Genomic DNA, 20,089 nt, shown 5'->3' with positions numbered 1-20,089 from the left:
CTTCACAAGCCAGGAACAGCCAGCATCCCACTGTGTAAAGTCCCTAAAGACAGTGGTTCTCAACAGTAAATTAAGGAAAAAACCACAACAGCTGGGTAATAGAGTTCAAAAGAGAGGAAGACATTTCAGGTGGCAGACCTCCTCTGCTAAAGTATTTGGAGAGGATTATGACAGAAATGAGCTACAAGTAGTTTCAACTTAGTGCAACTCCATACGCTAAATCTATACACAAGTTCCTGTGGGTTCACAGGAACTCTGCAAATACATTTAAGTAGTGGTGGGCTTAAACACATCCTAATCTCGCAGTCTCACTAACAAAGTGTTTGGATAACACACTGATAATGTAAGGAAGTGTTTAGATAAACTTAGTTCTTTATAGTTATCCAAATACATTGTAAATCCCCACACAGCCCTACTGCTGGTGTCATTCAGTCACAGACAAACATTCCTATCTGAGCTGAAGGTTCATGCCTTTCCAGACTTCAGGTAAGGGCTTTGCTATTTATTTTCTTTTCAACAGGACTCCAGTACTATCATGATCAAATAGGCAAGAGATGAAATATTCAGGTTTTGATCTGGTTTTGACGGAAGTTTTTCCCTCTCTCTGTGCTAGAGAACCAATGCCAAAGTTAGATTTCATAAAAGTTTTTAAAAAGCAACAAGGCAGAACATAATAATTCTTGGCAACACTATTTCAAATACAGCAGCAGGGGACTGGTGTCTGGGAACATGAAATTCTCCAGGCTCCTTGAAATCGATGAATACTTGTTGCATGATTTCAGCCTCTGGCCCAGTAAGGCAGACAGACACGATGGTTAGGGTACAGGACTTATGGCAGTGACTTGCTGGAAGACTTTAGGAAGTTGTATAACCTGTCTCTGTGCACCAGTTTCCTGACTGATAACAGTAATCTTTGCCTTTCTTAACTATTTTGGTACCTATATGTAAAAAAGAAGGAAATACAATTTTGTAGGAAGATTAATTTTCCTTACAAGCAAGATCAGTCCACTAGAGGCAGACTAGAATCTACTGTAACTGCATGAGCTAAGGAGAAAATAAAAACCCTTTAAAATGGTCTTACACCTGTAGTGGATTCCTTCAGATGAGACACTTATTGCCTAAACTTGCAGATAGCCAGATATTTCCCAATGTGTTATTAAATGCATGTTGCCAGATCTTATCAGCTCTGGGTAACAAGGATGTAGGGCTATGCATGTGGCTCTGCAGAGCAATGTGCACTAACCAATAAGCTGAGTCTGGACTCTAGGGCTGGACTGCAGCCTTGCACACAGGGAAGTACTCTGTAGGATACATATAAAGTATTTTGTTCACAGACAGTTGGAATTCCTCCTTTTTTATTCTACAGTCCCCAGGCCATCAGCACCAGGACAGCCACTAGGTACAGCACAGCCATCCCTTGGCTGGTTACTCTTCCTGGAAACCCAGGAAAGCTGGGGCTTTGGTTGATGCATGGGGGAAGTTTAGGTTACGGTGGGGTAGCAACTGTTCCTGGAGAGGGATGTCCTCTGCAGAGCCTGCTGACCTGTTCTGCCTCTCCCATCTCCCTAATGAAGCAAAGTGAATTAAGCCTTATGGCAGCCACTGTCCCTGGTGCAGTGTGGGGACACCTGGCCTGACACGTGGCAGGTCCGTGCTGCTGCTGCTGCGAGGCTGAGTGGGGGCATTGAATACAGCACAGAGCTGAGGTCTGTCCCCACAATGTCCGGGTATGGGCCTGTCCATGCCCTGCACAACAGGGTGCACATGACATTTTCTTCCCTTCCCCAGGTCACCAGAGCCAGAACAAAGGCCCAATACAAAAACCATCATGGATAAGCAGAGAATCTGCTTACTGTCCCAGCCTTAAGGCTGAGCCACCACCTCACAGCAAGTGTGACCAACACACCTGCACACTTATCTGGCTGCATAATATCAGCTCTACTGGTGTCTGATTAGCAAGCTCACAAATAAAGAAGCTGAGGGAATATGAGACATGTATGGATCACTTATTCCTTACCCAAAGCTAGAATTTAGCACAATCCACAGCAAGTGTTCTGTATAGCCCCATCTGTTTGGAACAGAAAGAATGACGCCTATAACTTTTAATCCCAAATTATTTCTTTCTTCCTATCATAAAATTTAGGAGTATAAGTTACATATATGTATTTTTTTAAATTAACAAAATAATAAAAAGCCCAAACAAATCCCCAGAATAATTCCTGGCAGAACTTTTGCAATAAAACAGTTGTGGGACAGTTTACAATATTGATATTTATGAACTGGACAAGTCCCTGGACAGGATTTTCTGTCTTCTAGCAACCAGCTGCTCTATGCATAACATAAGCATTTCATTTTTAGACTCCATATTTTTTGCATACTTCTTTTCACTCACATTTTGCACTGTGTTAAATACACACCACAGAGGTGATGTGTCTCACTGGATAATGCTGCAGGTGGTTGGCTTTTTTGCAGAGTGGAAACCTACCTAACAGCAGGAGCAACAGAGAGGAAAGGGCTTCCCAGAGCTCCCTTTCCAGCCACCATGATGCTCCTTCTAAAATAGGGCAGGCAGCCTGCAGCTCTCTTTCCCCCATAGCCTGACTTTGGACAATGCTTCCAGTGTACAGGAAGGGCCAGAAAAAGCCTAGAACCTTCAGCAGTGCAGGCAAGATAAACTATTTTCCAGCAAACATTCCTTCCTTCTCCTCCAGTCCCCAGTACAGGTGTACTTCCTTTCTCCCCTAGCTCACACACTCCCTTGCACACCCTCCTCCAGCAGCCACTTACCAAGATTCTTCCTCTGTTGATTCCCCCTCTGCTCGAAATAGGCACACCAAGAGAGTTGGTTGATAAGTTCCATTCCAGCTGTGAATTTCTTTTCACTCTCTCAATTACAGAGTGATGAAAATATTGCTGTCTGCTCTCATGTTTATCCTGGCATCCTATCACATCCTTCTCACAGGCTTTCTCCCTGTCCCACTGTCTGAATATACAGCTCTGTTTCAAATCAACCTCATAGTGTTCCTCATTTGTTGTTGTCTACTTAAGGTGTTGCTCCATGTTTATGGAATGCAGTTTTGCTGGAAAAATTCCTTGGCCAAAACCTTCAAAAGGAACTACTCATCTTGGGTCTATTTTCCAATGCACTTGAAAAGCTCTGACTTTCTGGGAAGGTTGGTTTCCTCAGTCTGGACATTAGACCTCTTTGAAGTATCTCAGTTGGGCAACAAAATATTGCAAAACTGAAATTGCACCTGACCTGTGAAGAAGGTTTATCCTCTTTATGTTTCCCAATTTTTTTGCCTCTTGTTCCATCAGATTTTGACAGGCGAGTGCTGTTCTTAGCTATAAGGACATGAAATTAAGGCAAGACTGGGTCCTGAAGGAAGTTTCCAGACCATGATGTTGTGGAGTTCTTTTGCTCCAAGCCAGAATTCATTGTATACCCTGTAAGTGCTCAGGATTAGCACGTATGTAGCTGAGACTGGAACTGGCATTAAAGTACTTTGTATGCACTCTCTTCTTGGATTGCAAAACAGCGAAGCAGAGATTCATGTATTTCAGTCATTTTTTCTCCTTTTATGTCCTGGGAAGCTTATGAAAAATAATATGCTCATTGGTTTCTAATATGTTACCAAACATAATAGGTTGGATGATAAATTAAAACCAAATGGAGTTCTGAATGTTTTGCTTTCAAGCCACTAGCAAGTCTGTATTGCTTTAAAAATAAACTTTGTTCCCACTTCGCTCAGATTAGTGGCACTTCACTTTGCTCAGACTAGTGACACAGAGGTAACTCTGACCATGACACCTGGGAATGACATGAAAATAACTTATTTTAAAATAGCAATTGTGATGTGAGGGATTACACGTCTGCAGAACATTTCAAACGGGAAACGGTGTGTCTCACAAGCTTAGGTGTAGCTCAGCTAGGAAGTGCACAGTCACATCATAAACCTCCCGTTTACTTTGCTCCTAATTGGCAGCCCTGTTAACAACATCAACAAAGAACTATTTATTGAAACCTGGAAGCTAAGAGGTCATACCATAAACTTGTCATGTTGTTATACTCTTTCCTAGGCATTCAGTAGCAGCTGTTGTGAAAAACAGGATACCTGAGCCTGATGGACTTTTGTGCTGACTGAGGACACAGAAAAATAGATATTCATACATCAAATAACTACCTACTACTTTGAAAAGTGAACTTCAGAATGCACTTTAAAACATGCATTATGAATTCTGTATGGCTGCTGCCCCTGTTGCTTAGCTAAGCCTGTTAGGGTTCACAAGTACAATCATGCAGCTTTTATTACAATGAATTCAGAATGTCTTCTAAAGACGTGTAATTCACAATCTGCCTCCCCAGAATAAACTGGAAATGAAGAAATACATTTATGCAGGGTTTAGGTACACTGGCAGTTTACTGTCAGAACATGTGCCTTTAAGCACATATACAAGTGCCACTGAAGTCTCAGGTGCCTCATCAGCTCCATCTCCTGCTTTGCTGACTTAAGCAGGTACTTTAAAATGAAGCCAGAGATGTTATGAGCTGCAATCTCTAAAATTAAACTTCTCCACTGCTAGTGGCTCACTGATTTCCATATCAAAGGCACTTAGGTGGCAGCTGAAGAGATGGCTTTTCCCAGTCTGTCACTGCAAGAAGGTCTTTGGTGCTGTCACTTGGCTAGGATTATGGCAAGAAATAAGCACCACCATAGGGCAATTCATTCCCCTTGTCTCACGCATCTATTTCAGGATGACAGGACTGGCTTTCAGAAGTACCTATTTCTGTCTTGACTGTAAAGAACCTGGTGTGACTAGCTCAATCCTTTTAGAAGGCATCCCCACTAGACTCACTGCTTTCAAGTCAGGGCAGATGCTTTTCACTCCGTATGTTATTTATAACATGAATCAAGACTCTGTGGATATAGCATAAAATAGAGCCTGCATTCTGAAAACTAAAAGAAGCGTAAGTGGAAAAGGAATGAATATTTCTTTTCTCAAGTATCTCTGTCAGTTGGCACAGCTTTGTTGACTTGGCTGTTACATTCCCATTTTGGGATCCAACCTTAATCTGGAGTTCAAGTTGAAGCTGTGCTCCCACAGGGCTGACAGGTACATCCGTGGCTGTGCCACAGGTACATCAGTGGCTGTGTCACACAACTTGGGAAGCCAGAGAAATGCCAACATGGACTGTATTCACACCTTCACTGGCAAGACAAGTCTAAGGATGCTGTCCTTGGGATAGGAGTCTGCCTCTACTATTTCACTAGCAGGGTCTGCATAGAGAATGGCTGAAAACAATTATGTGCAATGGCTGAAAACAGTTATGTGCTATGAAACCTAGAGAAGAATTAAATGTTAACTTCTTCCTACTCCTTATTTCCTACTTATGTTATTGCTGAGTGTTTCATCCCTGTAATTGTGTGAACTTGCATGTTTCAGTCAGGCATCTACTGGCATAACTGAGATGAGGCTTCCGGTGTAAAACAATGCCCTCTATTAAAGAAATAAGTCATCAAATAAGGGCATCTATAAATAGAATGGGTTGTAAAAACAAATAGGGGAAAGCATCTGGTTTGCAGCATCTTTGCACAATTTGCAGTAGCTAAATCTGGAGTCAATTAATGACCTGTTTATTTTCCAAAATTTCAGTAAAATGCCTTGGCAAAAACTTAATCTGTCTCTGGAGAACATCTTACTTCCTTCCATATGTTGCCCGATCTGTCACAGCAATAAACTTCTTCCCAGTTTGAAGATCCCAAATGATTGCACCAACTGATGCTTTCCATAAAAGAAGAGATAATGGTTCCAGCCCTCTACAAGCCACGATTCTCCCTTAAGAGAAAGCAACACAAAGGAGTACAAGAGCAAGTACGTGCCCTGTGTTACAGCCTCTGTTGTGACCTAGAATCCAGAGATTTAAAACAGTTCCTACCTACAATTCATCCCAGCTGTTTTATAATCCCTCTGAATTTGATAGTTTCTTTAAAATGCTACCATGCCATGATTAATGTATATGCCTTGGCTTTGTAAACACTTGTCCTGCTGTCCTTGTTTTTTAGGGTGCCTTCCAAAGAAACAGCTTAGGCCGTTTAGTAACTATGCATGTTTATGGTTTTGTACAAAACAAACCAGATGTTTCAGAGTCAATTTTATTTGATGTTGTCTTGTCTAACCTAGATTCTGAAATGTATTTGTCCTCTCTTTGAAACAGATTAGGTATAGTATCTTCTGTTGTATTATATGTCGGAAATATGGATGTTCTGGTACTTTCCTCTTTCTGATGAACTCATATATCCAACTATACTGATTTAATAGATGATCTTTTTTAAAAGCATTTACTCTTGGTTTAGAAGTTAAATATAACAAAACAGACTAGTTCACATGATTCGAATATTTAATAATTTAAATTTATACTGCATTTAAGTGCTCTGCTGAAATCAGACAATAATCAAATTATCAGTTTTGTTCCGAAACAAAAGCACTTGGAGCTGTTAGGGATAGGCAGAGACTGCAAATATAATTACAAAAATACTTCTCTGTCAAGCTGATATAAAACTGTGTTTCTGATTCTCTGTGGACTAATGTTTCTTTATGTTCAGGAGTGATGGAGTGGGTCAAGTCAGGATGATGAGTCAAGCCATCCTTACATCAGAATTCAGGGTCATTCTGTTGATTTTAGAGAAGTTCTTTGTTTTCCTCAAAGTGACTGGCAGGAACACAAATGATCCAAATCTTTAGCTGGTAATGAAGCTGTAAAAGTTTCTTCCCAGTAAAGAAACTGGGCAAGTCCCAAACACCTCACCATGTGGCAGAAATTCACGTAGAGGCTCAATGTATGTATGAATGTTTGGTTATGCACATTAAGGGTCAGTACTGACATTTTGAATTTTCACTGTGTCTTTCTGGTAATACAATTTCCCAGTTTATTCAAAAGAAGCTGGTGGGCTCAATGCTGTCATGGGGCTTGAAAATTCTCAACTGAGAAAAGTAAGAGAATATATGGTGAAAGTAAATGAAGTAATAAATAATGCAGAAAAGAGGAATCAGTTGTGATTTTTACCTTCCTATGATATCAGAGATACAGTGATGCTGAATAAAAGTTTAAATCTACAAATTAATGTTTAACAATTGAAGAGAAGTGTGTGCTACACATTCGTTTAACTTGCAAGTACATGATTTGAGTCACTAGTTACACTGTTACCCAGCAGGCCACCACCCATCATTTTTCTTTAACTACCAACTCCTCTAGCTGCTGAGCTATATATTGTATAAGTAATTTCTGCTGCTTTGCTTAGTGAGCTATACTGAAGATGAACATTTACCTTCTCTCAGATGGTGACTTCCACAAAAGGAAGTGGTGCTGGCCTTTGCTGAAAATCCTCACTTCATCACACCTATACAAACACCCTATCCCCTGTGACTGGGGCAGGGGCCAGGAGCAAAGGATTTAACTCAGTGTAACTGAAACAAGGAGCCTTAAGCCTTCAGAGCCCACACCTGGCATGACAGCAGCTGGCTGGGGGCCACAAATATCAAAGAAGCCCTTAGGGAGCCCTGGTGAGCAGGGTGTGGCTCAGCAGTGTGCAGGAAGGCGCTGAGGCAGTGCCAGCCCGGCCAGGGAGCAGTGGTACCCACCTGGCAGAAAGCCATGGCCTCGCTCAGCTCCACGGCACGGAGCTGGCACAGCTGCCCAGACAGCTCTGGAGGGACACACTGCCAGTACTGGGTGACACCCACAGCATGGGCAACAAACAGGAGCAGCCGGAAGCCATTGTGCAGCAGGAAAACTATGACATAGCTGCCATAACAGGGATGTGCGGATGATTCAAAGAACTGGAGTGCTGTGGTGAGTAGCTATAGACTCTTCAGAAACTACAGGTGAGGAAGGAGTGGTGGTGGGATAGTTTTGTAGGTTAAAGAGTTTTGATTATCCAGAGTTTGATGATAGTGATGATTGGATTGAGTGTGCATAGGTAAGAATCAGGGGGAAGGCCAAGAAGGCAGATATCCTAGTGGGACTCTGCTGTAGACCACCCAAACAGGATGAAGAGTCAGAAAAAATATTCTGTAAACAGCTGAGAAAAGTCTCACAATCACTAGTCCTTGTTCTCATGGGGGACTTCTGCTCACCAGAAATCTGGAAAAAAAAAGAATCTGGCACTTGCCATTTATTAAAGTTCATATTGTTGGTGATTGCCCAGCCCTCTATCAAAATATCTTGGCAGGGCCTCTCTGCCTTTGAGGAAGTCAATAACTCCTCCCAGTTTAGCATCATCAGCAAACATAGTATACCTTCAAGTTCTGCATCCAAGCTGTTTATGAAGACATTGAAGAACACTGGCTTCTCTATCTTTTATTGTATGCAGGCAGAAACATAGTGACAAAGGATGAGGAAAAGGCTGCAGTACTTAACCCCTTCTTTGCCTCAGGTATTAAAGAGTAAGACCAGTTGTTCATGGAGTACTCAGCTCCCTGAACTGAAAGACTGGGATAGGGAGCAGAATAAAGCCCTCATAATCCCAGAGGAAATTGTCAGCAACCACTTAGATACACCCAAGTCTATGGGACCGGATAATATCCACACAAAAGCACTGAGACAAAAGTTCTCACCAAACCACTTTCCATCATTTACCACCAGCTCTGGCCAAGTGGGCAGGTACCAGCTGACTGGAGATTAGCCAATGTGACACCCATTTAAAAGGTCAGAAGGAGGATCCAGGGAACTACAGTTCTACCCCAGTGTCAGGGAAGGTCATGGAGCAGATCATCTTGAGTGCTGTCACGTGGCATATGCAGGATAACCAGGGGATCAGGCCCAGCCAGGAGGGGTTTGTGAAAGGCAGGTTCTGCTTGACCAGCCTGATGTCCTTCTGTAACAAGGTGACCCACTTAGGAGATGAGGGAAAGGCTGTGGACACTGTCTACCTGGACTTTAGTAAAGCCTTTCAAACCTTTTCCCACAGCATTCTTCTACAGACACTGGCTGCTTATGGCCCGGACAAGTGCACTCTTTGCTGGATAAAAAACTGGCTGGATGTCTGGCCCCAGAGAGTGGTGGAGAATGGAGCTACATCCAGCTGGTGCCTGGTCACCAGTGGTGCTCTCCAGAGCTCAGTATTGGGGCCAGTTCTTAACATTTTTATTGACAGTGTGCACAAGGGGATTGAGGGCACCCTCAGTCAGTCTGCAGGTGAGGCCAAACTGGGTGGGAGCGTTGATCTTCTGGAGGGCAGGAAGGCTCTGCAGAGGGATCTGGACAGAAAGGGTTGAAGGGCTGAGACCAATTGTGTGAGGTTCAACAAGGAGAAGTTCAGTGTCCTGCACTTGGGTCACAACAACCCTGTGCAGCACCACAGGCTGGGAGCAGTGGCTGGGAAGCTGCCCAGTGGAAAAGGACCTGGGGGTGCTGGAAAACAGCAGCAGGACATGATCCAGAATGTGCCCAGGTGGCCAAGAAGGCCAGTGGGGAGTGTTTGTACCCCCATACTCAGCAATGGTGAGGCCACACCTCCAATCCTGTGTCCAGTTCTGGGCCCCTCACTGCAAGAAGAACATTGAGGGGCTGGAGTGTGTCCAGGGAAGTGAAACAGAGCAGGGGAAGGGTCTGCAGTGCAAGGCCTGTGAAGAGCAGCTGAGGGAGCTGGGGGTGCTCAGCCTGGAGAAAAGGAGGCTCAGGGGAGATCTTACCACTCTCTACAACTGCCTGAAAGGAGGGTGTAGTAAGATGGGGATTGGACTCTTCTTCCAAGTAATAGAACAAGAGGGAGCAGCCTCAAAATGCACTAGGGGGGTTTTAGATTGGATATTAGGAAAAATTTCTTCAACAACAGCGTTCTTAGGCATGAGGCTGCCCAGGGAATTAGTGGAGTCACCATCCCTGGAGGTATTAAGAAGATATGTTGGTGGCACTGAGGGACATGGTTTAGTGGTGGACTTGGCAGTTCTGGGTTAATTCTTGGACTTCATGATCTTAAAGGTCTTTTCTAGTCTAAATGATTCTATGACTTTATTTACAATTTAAAGCATTTATTGAACCAAGGCAATCTTTTGGGAGTGTTCATAAACACTACTTCCTAAATTTCAAATGAGTATTATATGCATAATGAAATTGCAATATTTTAATGTTACTCTTTAGTTTTGTGCCTTGAGATAGATGGTTACATATTTGTTTCTGAAGTAACATTTGCAAGTTGGGATTGTAGCAAAATATTTGCTAAAAAAGAGTGTGAATAGTTCACAGACTTGTCAGAATCCATCTGTTTGTGTCTATTAATGGGTACATTCCCAGCTGTGGTCTTTCTAATGTAATAAATAAAAAGTTTCTTTCTTACTATAAATCCAATGGCTGAAATCTCCTTGTAAAATTGATTTATTTTAATAAAAATCTGTACTTATGTTAAAGACACCTCTTAAAATGAGCATAACCATGAGATGCCATTTGCATATCATTTCAGCAGCCATCTGACACATAAACAACTCAGACTTAAATAATTTGCTACGGCATTTTTCTGGTTAAGCCATGGAAGAGCATGCCATTCAGACCAGGATGAGCGGGACAGGGATGGGAAAACACAGGTGTATTTAGCACGGGAATGAGAGGCACATCCAAAATAATCTAAAGACTGGGACAAATGCTTAGTCCTCACTCCTTCATGCAATGAATCCAACACAAATTTACACAGGTGTGCAACACACTTTAGAGAAGTCCAAGCTATTAACCAATGCAGGAGGTTCCTAAATCTTTAGGAACCTCTTTTTGTAACGCTGTGTGTAATTTTTTTTTTTTTGCATTTTGACTGAGAGAAGTTTCATTTCTAGCTTTGGTTTTGATTTATCTCTTTCACCACTCTCTTAAGCCATCCTTATGCAGCTACCTTACCCTTGTCCTATGCAGCTACCCTACATTTCTTCATAAATTGCAGCAACAGAAGACCATACCCAAAGACATTCCAAACTAATTTTTGCTCAAATTCAGACAGACCTACATGTGATCTAAGGTTCATTTGAACTATGCTACTGTTCTGAGGCAGTATCCCTTTAAATTCTTTCTGTAACAAAACCAATACTCCACTTTTGTGTCTGTCTTTTAAAGTGCTTCTGTATTAAATGACCTGTGAAGGTTCAGTGCCCTTCTGCATCATCATGGCCTGGAAAACCAGTCCTCTCCAGAAAAAAATTCCTTGGTTCATCAAAGCACCAGTGCCATTCATTTAGCTCAGGCAACTGAAGAAATTAATTATCCCCACATTATTTTACATCTGTGACAAGTAAAATTTGTGAAGTATTTATAAAATTAGGCAAGCTATTTTGAAGTTAATGAATTTATCTTGCGTCTAAAGAAATACCTATGGTTTAAACAACTTTTTGGTAAGTATAAATTTTAATTCATAGTGTTTTGAAATAGATTATGAATCAAATTCTTACAGCTTAAAGAAAACCAATATTTATAAGTTCCAGTGCCTCCTCTTCCATTGTACTACAGCATGTTGCTGGATCTGTAAAAATGATTACTGTAAAAAAGGTTTTATAGAAAATCTTTTCTATATACTTACTGTTCAACAGCCACAAAGAAAGAAATCAGTATCTCTATGAAATGAAATGCAATTCACTCTGGTGATTATATACAGCAGAGTATGCTTACTTTTGATCACCATGCTAGCTGAAAACATCTTATTCTTTAATTCTCATAATTTCTTTTCTACTTTTACATTGCTAGGGGTCCTGCTGCAAAAGCTCAGGAAATGAGGCTGCTGGGTGGCACTCTATCCTGGAGGACAGAGGATGCCTTGAATATTGCACTACCTTAATAAAGCCAGCTGTTGTGTCTGATACTGAGTGACACACGATGGGTTCGCACACTAATTGACATTACTGTATGTAAATTACTGCCCTCTACTGGAATGACAGGCAGAGAGTTTCACGTGAAATGGATGGCTTGTAAGGTAAATTACACTGATTGTTGAAGCCTGGTGTTTTATGGCACCAAGTGCCATGGATTCCGGGTGTTCCCAATCCCTTCTTGGAGCATAGCTGTTTGCTGCACACATATCTGTGTGCATTTAGCCTTTGCTTATTGGCAGTTCAAGGTGCACCAGGATGGTCTGATTGTCAAAATATTTTCCTTTTTTAACTGTAAGCAGGATGCGCAAAGGAGCTACGGAAATGCACTTCTCCTGTGAACACCCTAATGTCAGTCAAGACAACTGATGCCCTAATGTCAGTCAACCTTCTACACTGTCATATTTTTAAGCCTGTAATACTCAAAAGAAAATATCACAAACTCTTAATTAATTGAAAATAATATTCCCAAACCCAAATTTTCAATAATCACAAGACAGGCACCACTTTAAAATCAAGAGGTTAGCTTGAAACTGACATTTTACAAAATGAAGTTTTTTCTTGGCTTTTCAGACTCTGAAGTTCACATTTTCTTTTAAATTTGCTATGCAAATGTGCTTAAGTAGAATTGAAAGCTGGTTTTCTCAATGAATTGTTACTCAAGGAGATGATTTTTAAAGGAGTTATGATATATAGCAGCACAAGATTTGGCCACATGGCATGACAGAAAAAGCAAAGAAATAAGAAAGAGCAATATAGAACATCTGTCTCTCAAGAAATCCAAGAAGTACAAAATATAAGAAGACAAATGTGAGTCAAAGCACTGCCGTGAAACAAGGCCAATGCCTGGCAAGTACTGTACAAAATTGAATTGTTAAGTCATCTAAGTTCTCCGAATCCATAGAAATATGACAATATTGGACATTTTGAAGGGCTTTTTTCATTAAAGCAAAAAGACAAAATTCAGAATTGGGACTTCATGATTCCTGAAACTAAGCACCACATCCTACTGTAGCTGAGAAAGCAGAAGAATAGGAGTCCAGTCTCCAGTGCCTTCCTGAGTCCAGAAATTTCACATGTTTCGGAATTTGCTGGACAGCCACCAACTACTAGCATCAGACTACTGATGCTCACTAAGCAGCTGAAAGTTTATTGTGGATATAAATGTTCCATATAAATGTTCTGGCATAGTTATTATTACAAATAAAGTCATTTGCACGGGGATATGGAAGCAGTCTATAGGATTACAGTCATATGAATAAATACAAAAACACCTAGTAGGAAATAACTGAGAAGATACATTATTTAATATGCCATGACTGATATAAAGAAGCAATCTTGGAATGGAAAAGCATCATCGTGGTTTAGTGTCAGACAAATAAATTAAGTATTTTTATCAGTCTACATAAGCCCCTATATATCTTAGAAAAATATGAGCACCAAAACCTGCATCTATCTAAATGTACATGAACTTAAACAGTATTGCGTTATATACTATGAATTGTTTCCAATATTTGGTCTGCAAACATCAGGATAAGTACAATGTTTACAGCAATATTCCATGAAGTCACTGTGTAGAGAACTGACAAGGTAGCAGCCTTCTTCTTGTCACATAGAAGCATCTGCAGGTGGAATAAGCTGAGGCCACGTATATGTGCAGAGAAAAAAGGAGAAATATTTGTTTACTGAGGACTGAAAGAACCTTGTGAATGCTCAAGGAACCACAGAAAGCCAGTAGAAAAAAAAAGCCAACAAAAACAAATCAAAACCCAAACCAAACAAACCCAAACCAAACAAAAAACTGTACTACAAAAAGTACTGACATAATAGCTCTCTAGGAAAAAGAAGTGTATTTTCTAAAGATTAATGTGTCACTGAAATCTGTGAACAGACAAGCTCCAGGAAGAAGGAGACCTGTCAAGAACATTTTTTAAAGCTATCAAATGGAAACTGACTGATTCAAATGGTATCTAGTTCTTTTGCCAGCACTGATTCCCCATTTTATCAGCTGAGATTTGTATCTCCTACTGTCAGGAAATTAAGTAATCAAAATTGAATTTCTTTTAGGAAAATAATCACTGATACAACTCCCTCTGATGAAAGCAGTACCCATTCAAATACAAAATCTGTGTATTAAATGTAAAACCAGAAGATGAATGCTGTTGTCACCCTAAGAACCTCTCCATGATCACTCCAAATCTTACATGGCAAATTGCAGCAGAGCTACAGGAACAAGTATGAGAAAAATACATCTTTCTCTGGACTTTGAGACAGTGGGGAGACCTCCATCACCCCCCTTCACAGTCTCATGCTGATACAGAAATACTTGGCAGGTCAAGCATATTGGTATTTCTGTAATTGTACTTCTGGAATTAACTTCTTGTTGCTGAGGGTCATGAGAGCCTGGCAGCACCAGAACTAACAATGGTGGTATTTTGCCACCACTGCCCCCTTTTCAGATTCAAAGCACTGGCCTTCAAGGAGTGCCTGAGGAGGGAGATGGAACTTACAGGATATTGACATAACCCATAAAACATAGGTGCAAAGAAAAGCTTCTTCATACTTTATTAAACTAATCAAAACTCCCTCCTCACATTAATAGAGAATGTACAGCACAATTAATTTAATTTATGAGATCAATGACTACTTTTTTGGCTACTACATTTTCTTTAGGACTGAGAGCAGAAAATTTCCTGGCATGCCTGGCCAAATGAATCACTCATAAGTCACTTTTTTTCTTCCCTAAAGCACTCCATCATGAATAAAGAATGTCTTTCATAACTTTTCTCCTTGACAAAGGACAGTCTTTTCCCATTGATGGGGCTGGGTTAGGGAGGAATTTACACACATACATCTTATCAATATACATGAGAATCTGTATCTTGTACTCTCCAGTGCACTGGTGGGGACACAGACTGCAACATCTCTACTTTGCTTTCTAAAAATGTTATGTACATGATTTAAAAATAGAACATAAAAGTATGCCCACCAAATACCACATTTTCACACATGCATCTCCCACACTTCTTAATTAAAACTGATCTTCCAAAATTATTTTATAAAAAAAATCCACTTGTTTCATGAGTGGCTTTAAGGTAGATTAATCTGCTACATTTGCACAAATGTCTTAATTCAGAATAAATTTCAATAATGTAATAATATCAAGATGCAGCAGAGTCAATGTTGGTCCCATACTGGGACATCTGCCTTTGCTCAGGGGTTCTCATAGGACCTGGGAGCTTGGTACACATATTTCCTTTGGGGTTTCCAGTGAATTCACCCCAAAATAAAATTCAGCTTTGCAGAATAAAAACTTCATAAACAAGTTCTGAAAAGGTTTAATTTTAAATGAAAACTAAAAACTATGAGAAAGCTATAGATTTGATGGTTCTTTAATTAGGCTGCAGAAACATAGCTGCTCTTGTTTCCATACTGGCATTTCAGAAAACTGTGCTAAAATTCACACAGTTCTGATTGTGATCACTGGGTTTAGTTTTTTAAAACCCACTTTTCATATCTGTATTCCCCAAGGTCAACAGATCAGCAGGTGCCAAGGAGTAGCATGCTTTCTGAGGTGCAATTACAAACTTAGATTTGATCATTTGCACCCAATAAAATCACAATAACCCACAAACCAACCACAAATTACTTTTGAGAGAAGCAGGTGCATTGCTTTGTCATCTTTGCAACATGCTGAATGTGACAGTTTCTTTCTGCTGGACAAATTATTCTCCATTTTCTACCTACATCAGATAATGTTCAGTTTCATCCCTGATATAAATGTATTTCAGTCATATTTGAAAACAGTTGTAGCTGCTAATCAATTGATGAGGTCCTCCTGAACAGTTAAGGACACCTAAGAGTAGGACTTGTAAAGCTTTCCATTTAAAGGTGTTAATTTTGGCTTCTTTAGACTTCCTTCAGATTTTCTTTTACTCACAAGCCTGCCTCATTCTGTTTCAGTTTTGGAGCTTCAGGTAATCAATTTCTAAGAAAAAAATTAGTCCATGGTATATTGTCCCACCACACATTTTCATTCTACTTGATTTGAGACATTAAGTGCTTCATCCTTTGGAAGAAAACCCTGCAACCTCACAGGGGAAGTTCAAGAGTCAGTTTAGCACTGGTGGCTGAAAAATCTGTCCAAAATTGGACAAGTTAAAACAGTTTGAAATGTCAGTCTGAGCAAACCACTGGAGGTGTGGTGGAAAACTTCATCCCAAATTCCTTTTACCCAAAGCACAGCCAAGCCAAAAAAAAGAGTGGGAGCATCTGAAACTGTTCCCCAAACCACTCCAGGCAGTTGCTGCTGGAGAGCTCTGTAGCTGAGTATGAGCTGGAACAGTGCTCAAGGGTGCCCTGTCTGATAGGGCAATTGCAGCAGGCAGTAGAGAGGATGTCAATGGATAGATAAGAGAGATTTTGTACCAGAGGAGCTAGAGGAGATCAAGTAGGGATTTATCTCTTAGAGAACACAGAACATACAAAGGATTGTGAGACATGAAGCTCAGGTGAGCAGAGATTTTTCAGAAAGACTGAGGGTGTATCTATGCCACACAGTGGAGGCAGCCTTACAGAGAAGAAATCCTGACAGCAATCTGTGTAGATTGCTAAATAACAGCTAAAAGCTGAACTTCAGAAAATAGAGGCAAAGCTTTCTCTTATCAGAAGAATGCTAGGGTCACAAAATTAATTTTGCAAACTTCAGTAAGTCTCAGAATTGAAATCACCTGCTAAATTCTAACTCAGCCCTCTTTCTACTAGGTAGTAAGGCAAAGTTTCATCTTCATCTGCACATGCAGTTTCCAAGGATCCTGTCTGATAATGGGGTATGGTCACATATCAGCCCTGCTAAAGCTCATGCAGGTAGCAGACAGAAAAACCCCAGGTTTCTGAGACTACGACAAATAAATGTTGCCCCTGTGGCAGAGCACCTTCCATTCTTCCCTATTTAACACCAAGTCACTTGAAACAAAATCTGAGCAGACCACCAGAAACTGCAAGTTAATAATTCCCTGGGCACAGTACAGTTGGACCCCAAATGCTGATTTGCTCAACATGTTGTGCAACAGCAGCTACTGAGAGTCATAATTTGAATACTAAAGTAAATAATTCAAGTTCTAACTCTCAAGAGTTGATATTCCTGGGGTTCAGTCTCACTTTGCTTCTTGCTTCTATCTGCAAAATGGGAACAAGTAACCTTGAAGCTTCTAGGAAGAAGTGAAACATTATTGTTATGACATATGCAAGCACCAGGCTCATGAACACCTGAGGGAATTTATAATTCAGTGCTTAGTCCAGTATTTCAGAAAGCTGCAATACAGAAGGCTCTAAGTTAAGAGATTCAGCAACAGGGATCATCACTTTCTGCAGTAAATGAGGCTGAAAAATTCTGAACAACAAAAAGGGTGAGGTGATTGTGTCAGTCAATCATGCCAGTCATGACAATCCTACCCTACGAGGGGGGCTGTGCAATACAGCAACAGGAGCTTTTAACTCTGGTGTTTCCAGACTCCAAAGTACTGAATTTAAAAACTAAATTATGATTTAATTTTATTTTAGTGTATAGTAACTGAAAGAATGCTGGATAGAAGGTGGCACTTTTCCCTTACATTCAAGAAATGTAAGAAATGCAACTTGTGTTTTACTGTAACAGGTGATCATGATTTGAACAGGGATCTCAGAATTACTTTAGGTGATCACTGTAGGAGGATCTGCTAAATACCTGAGCCAAATTCCTTAAACAATGGTTTTCAAAAATGGCAAAGTGGTTCAGGATTACATTAAACCAAAAAGTATTTTATACAACCTTTCAGGTGAATAGGCCCCCACAGGGAGTTAAAATTCTGGTACATTTCCCATTCACTTTGTCAGTTCCAAATTAAACTATAAGCATAGTGGAAACAGTGTAAAATACCTCTGCAAAACTTACAAAAAGCACAAAAAACCCCTGAGGGTGCAATTTTTGGCACTTGTAGAGGGTACACCCATTGTTTGAAAAACAAATCCCAGTCAGTGAATCAGAAAAAGTGACTAAGAGCTGCTGGGCACCACGGATCTGTCCTGAATAAGAGACAGTATGGAGCAGCCCTGTCCAGGAGCATGCCAGGAGCCAGGCTGCTGCTCATCACCTCTGCTGCAAAGGGTGAGGGAGGGAAGGAAGGAAGGAGCACACTGTAGCAGTCTTTTTATGCACAACCTACTTTTCCACAGCAACCCAGCCATGCTCTCTGCCTGTTTGGGAGCAGTTGAGTCAAAATTCAGCTGAATCGTTGCTCTAGCCAGGATTCAGCTCCTTTCTCCAGCTCACACTCCTGCTGCCCTCTGCTCCAGCCTGGTCTCCAGGGCAGAAACTCTTCCCAAGGAGCACTGGGGAAAGCCCTGAGTAACCTGCTCTGCTCCCAGTGCTGATCCTGCTCTGAGCTGGAGACTATACTGGAGAATTCCCAACACCTCATCCAACCCTAACAATTATATCATTTTTATGAATTACAAAAATGTGCTTGCTTTCTTTACAGGTATATCTCGGGAAACTGGCGTCCTGATCCTTAACAAATAGATAAAAGACTAAAGCAAACCAAAAGAGGAACTGTGTAAGTGCCTGCAAAGTATCACCACAGTGAGGATTTAATCACAAGTTTATTTGGCTTGACAGTTGGAATATGACAGCACAGTAATGATTAAAACTGCATTTCATTTTGATCATTGCTCCTGAACATTAGTTACCAGTTACACTGCTGCTCTGACTGCCAGTCAGAGTTGAACTACAATGCCAACTTTGAGGAAAAAGACAGAACTTGTACAACTATCTACCTGGCTGGGATCAGATCTATTGCAATGGAGAAGAAGCAGGGCTGGCAACCAGCAAATAGTTGACACATTTAGATCAGCTTAAATTTCCTTCTCATTATCAAAGGCTGGAAGAAGAGGCCAAGGAATATACACTGATATACACTGCAGCTTCACAGGTCAGCACAACAAACAAATAAAAAACCAAGGACAAAATGCCAGAGACAGAAAAGCAACAGAACAAGAGGACATATCTGGCATCAACAGAAATTTGTACACATTTCATTATGTCGTCAGATAAGTAATTTAATTAAACAAGTGTCTTACCAGAGTATTATGAATAGCACTTAAATTGTGGCAGTGCTTAAACCCAGGACATTAGTATTCTATCCACCTTAAATAAAAAGTTTTGACTCCATCAATTTTAATACCCAGTTGCTTTAAGAAGTTGGCTACAGTATCATGGCAGCCTGCCCAGGTTCTTTGCTCAATCAAGCAATAGTTGTCTTCGACCAAAAAAGAAAAAAATAGCCAACAGTATCCTTGCTGAATGTCTGCTGGCATCTGCTATCAATACAGGAATAAAGGACTTAAAGAAAATTAAAACATTAAAAGTTTAGTATTTTGGTTAACCATAATATTACAAAATTAGTCATTTTAGTAATTCATTTTTGAAGCTACCCAGTTTAGATTAATTTTTCCAAAAACTATCATGCAATTTTTATCTATTACTTTAATTGTATGTACACAAGAACTAATGTGCTGTAGACATAGTCAGAAAACCTGCATCATTTACCTCTGTATTATACAATGCTAGCATGTCACAGTGCCCTAGGCAAGGTCACCAAACTCCTAACAATGCTGTAGGATGTGACAGAGGAATCCATCTTTATAAATTAGACTTCATTATACATGATCCTGCTCATAAATCTTGATGTATCGTTTTCTAGTACAATAACTCTACTTTGCACTTGCATGTACATGTACTAGATCTTCTAATCTAGGTCTTCTAATTCACAGAGTATTTTACAAATACACACTGGGTGTATGCTTATGTGCATAAAGCCACTGTGCTGCTGCAATAGCAGCGCTCTGAGACCCGACCTCCTGGAGCACCTGCCCTGCTCTGTGCCCTTCTGGTCCCCACCTGGGGATGGAAAAGCTGCAGGAGGCCGGTATTCCAGAGCAGGTAGGTGACCTGAAGCCATAGAAGCACCTGAAATGAAACAGACCATTTTTCTTTGAGAGTTGGGGTACTTCTCACATGCAAACCCTATGAGGAACCAACCTAGTTGGTTAGACTTAGAAAACTGATCGGAGGAGCAGGTGAGCCTGCTTCCCGGAGGCAAAGCCAACCCTCTTCGTTTCGGAGACGCTCAGAAGGTGCCTCCGACACGGAGCGAGAGGGAGGCTTAGCCCCGAGCCCGAGTGCGTGTGTGAGCACCCGCGCCGCCCG

General features: G+C 40.9%; 1 protein-coding gene and 1 long non-coding RNA gene across 2 annotated transcripts in view; one reads left to right on the top strand and one right to left on the bottom strand.

The window, feature by feature from the left end:
- Positions 1-20,089, bottom strand: part of STARD13 (StAR related lipid transfer domain containing 13) — a 289,660-nt gene that overhangs the window by 124,136 nt on the left and 145,435 nt on the right. The window lies entirely within an intron of this gene.
- Positions 19,779-20,089, top strand: part of LOC102041864 — a 13,449-nt gene continuing 13,138 nt past the window's right edge. Inside the window, exon 1 of the long non-coding RNA XR_265440.1 lies at positions 19,779-19,822. This is a non-coding gene — a long non-coding RNA (uncharacterized LOC102041864). The remainder of the gene's footprint in view (positions 19,823-20,089) is intronic.

This window comes from Geospiza fortis, unplaced genomic scaffold, assembly GCF_000277835.1.
Source record: "Geospiza fortis unplaced genomic scaffold, GeoFor_1.0 scaffold181, whole genome shotgun sequence".
NCBI lineage: Eukaryota > Metazoa > Chordata > Aves > Passeriformes > Thraupidae > Geospiza > Geospiza fortis.
The sequence above is the reverse complement of the archived record's forward strand: the minus strand, read 5'-3'. Positions and strand labels throughout refer to the sequence as shown.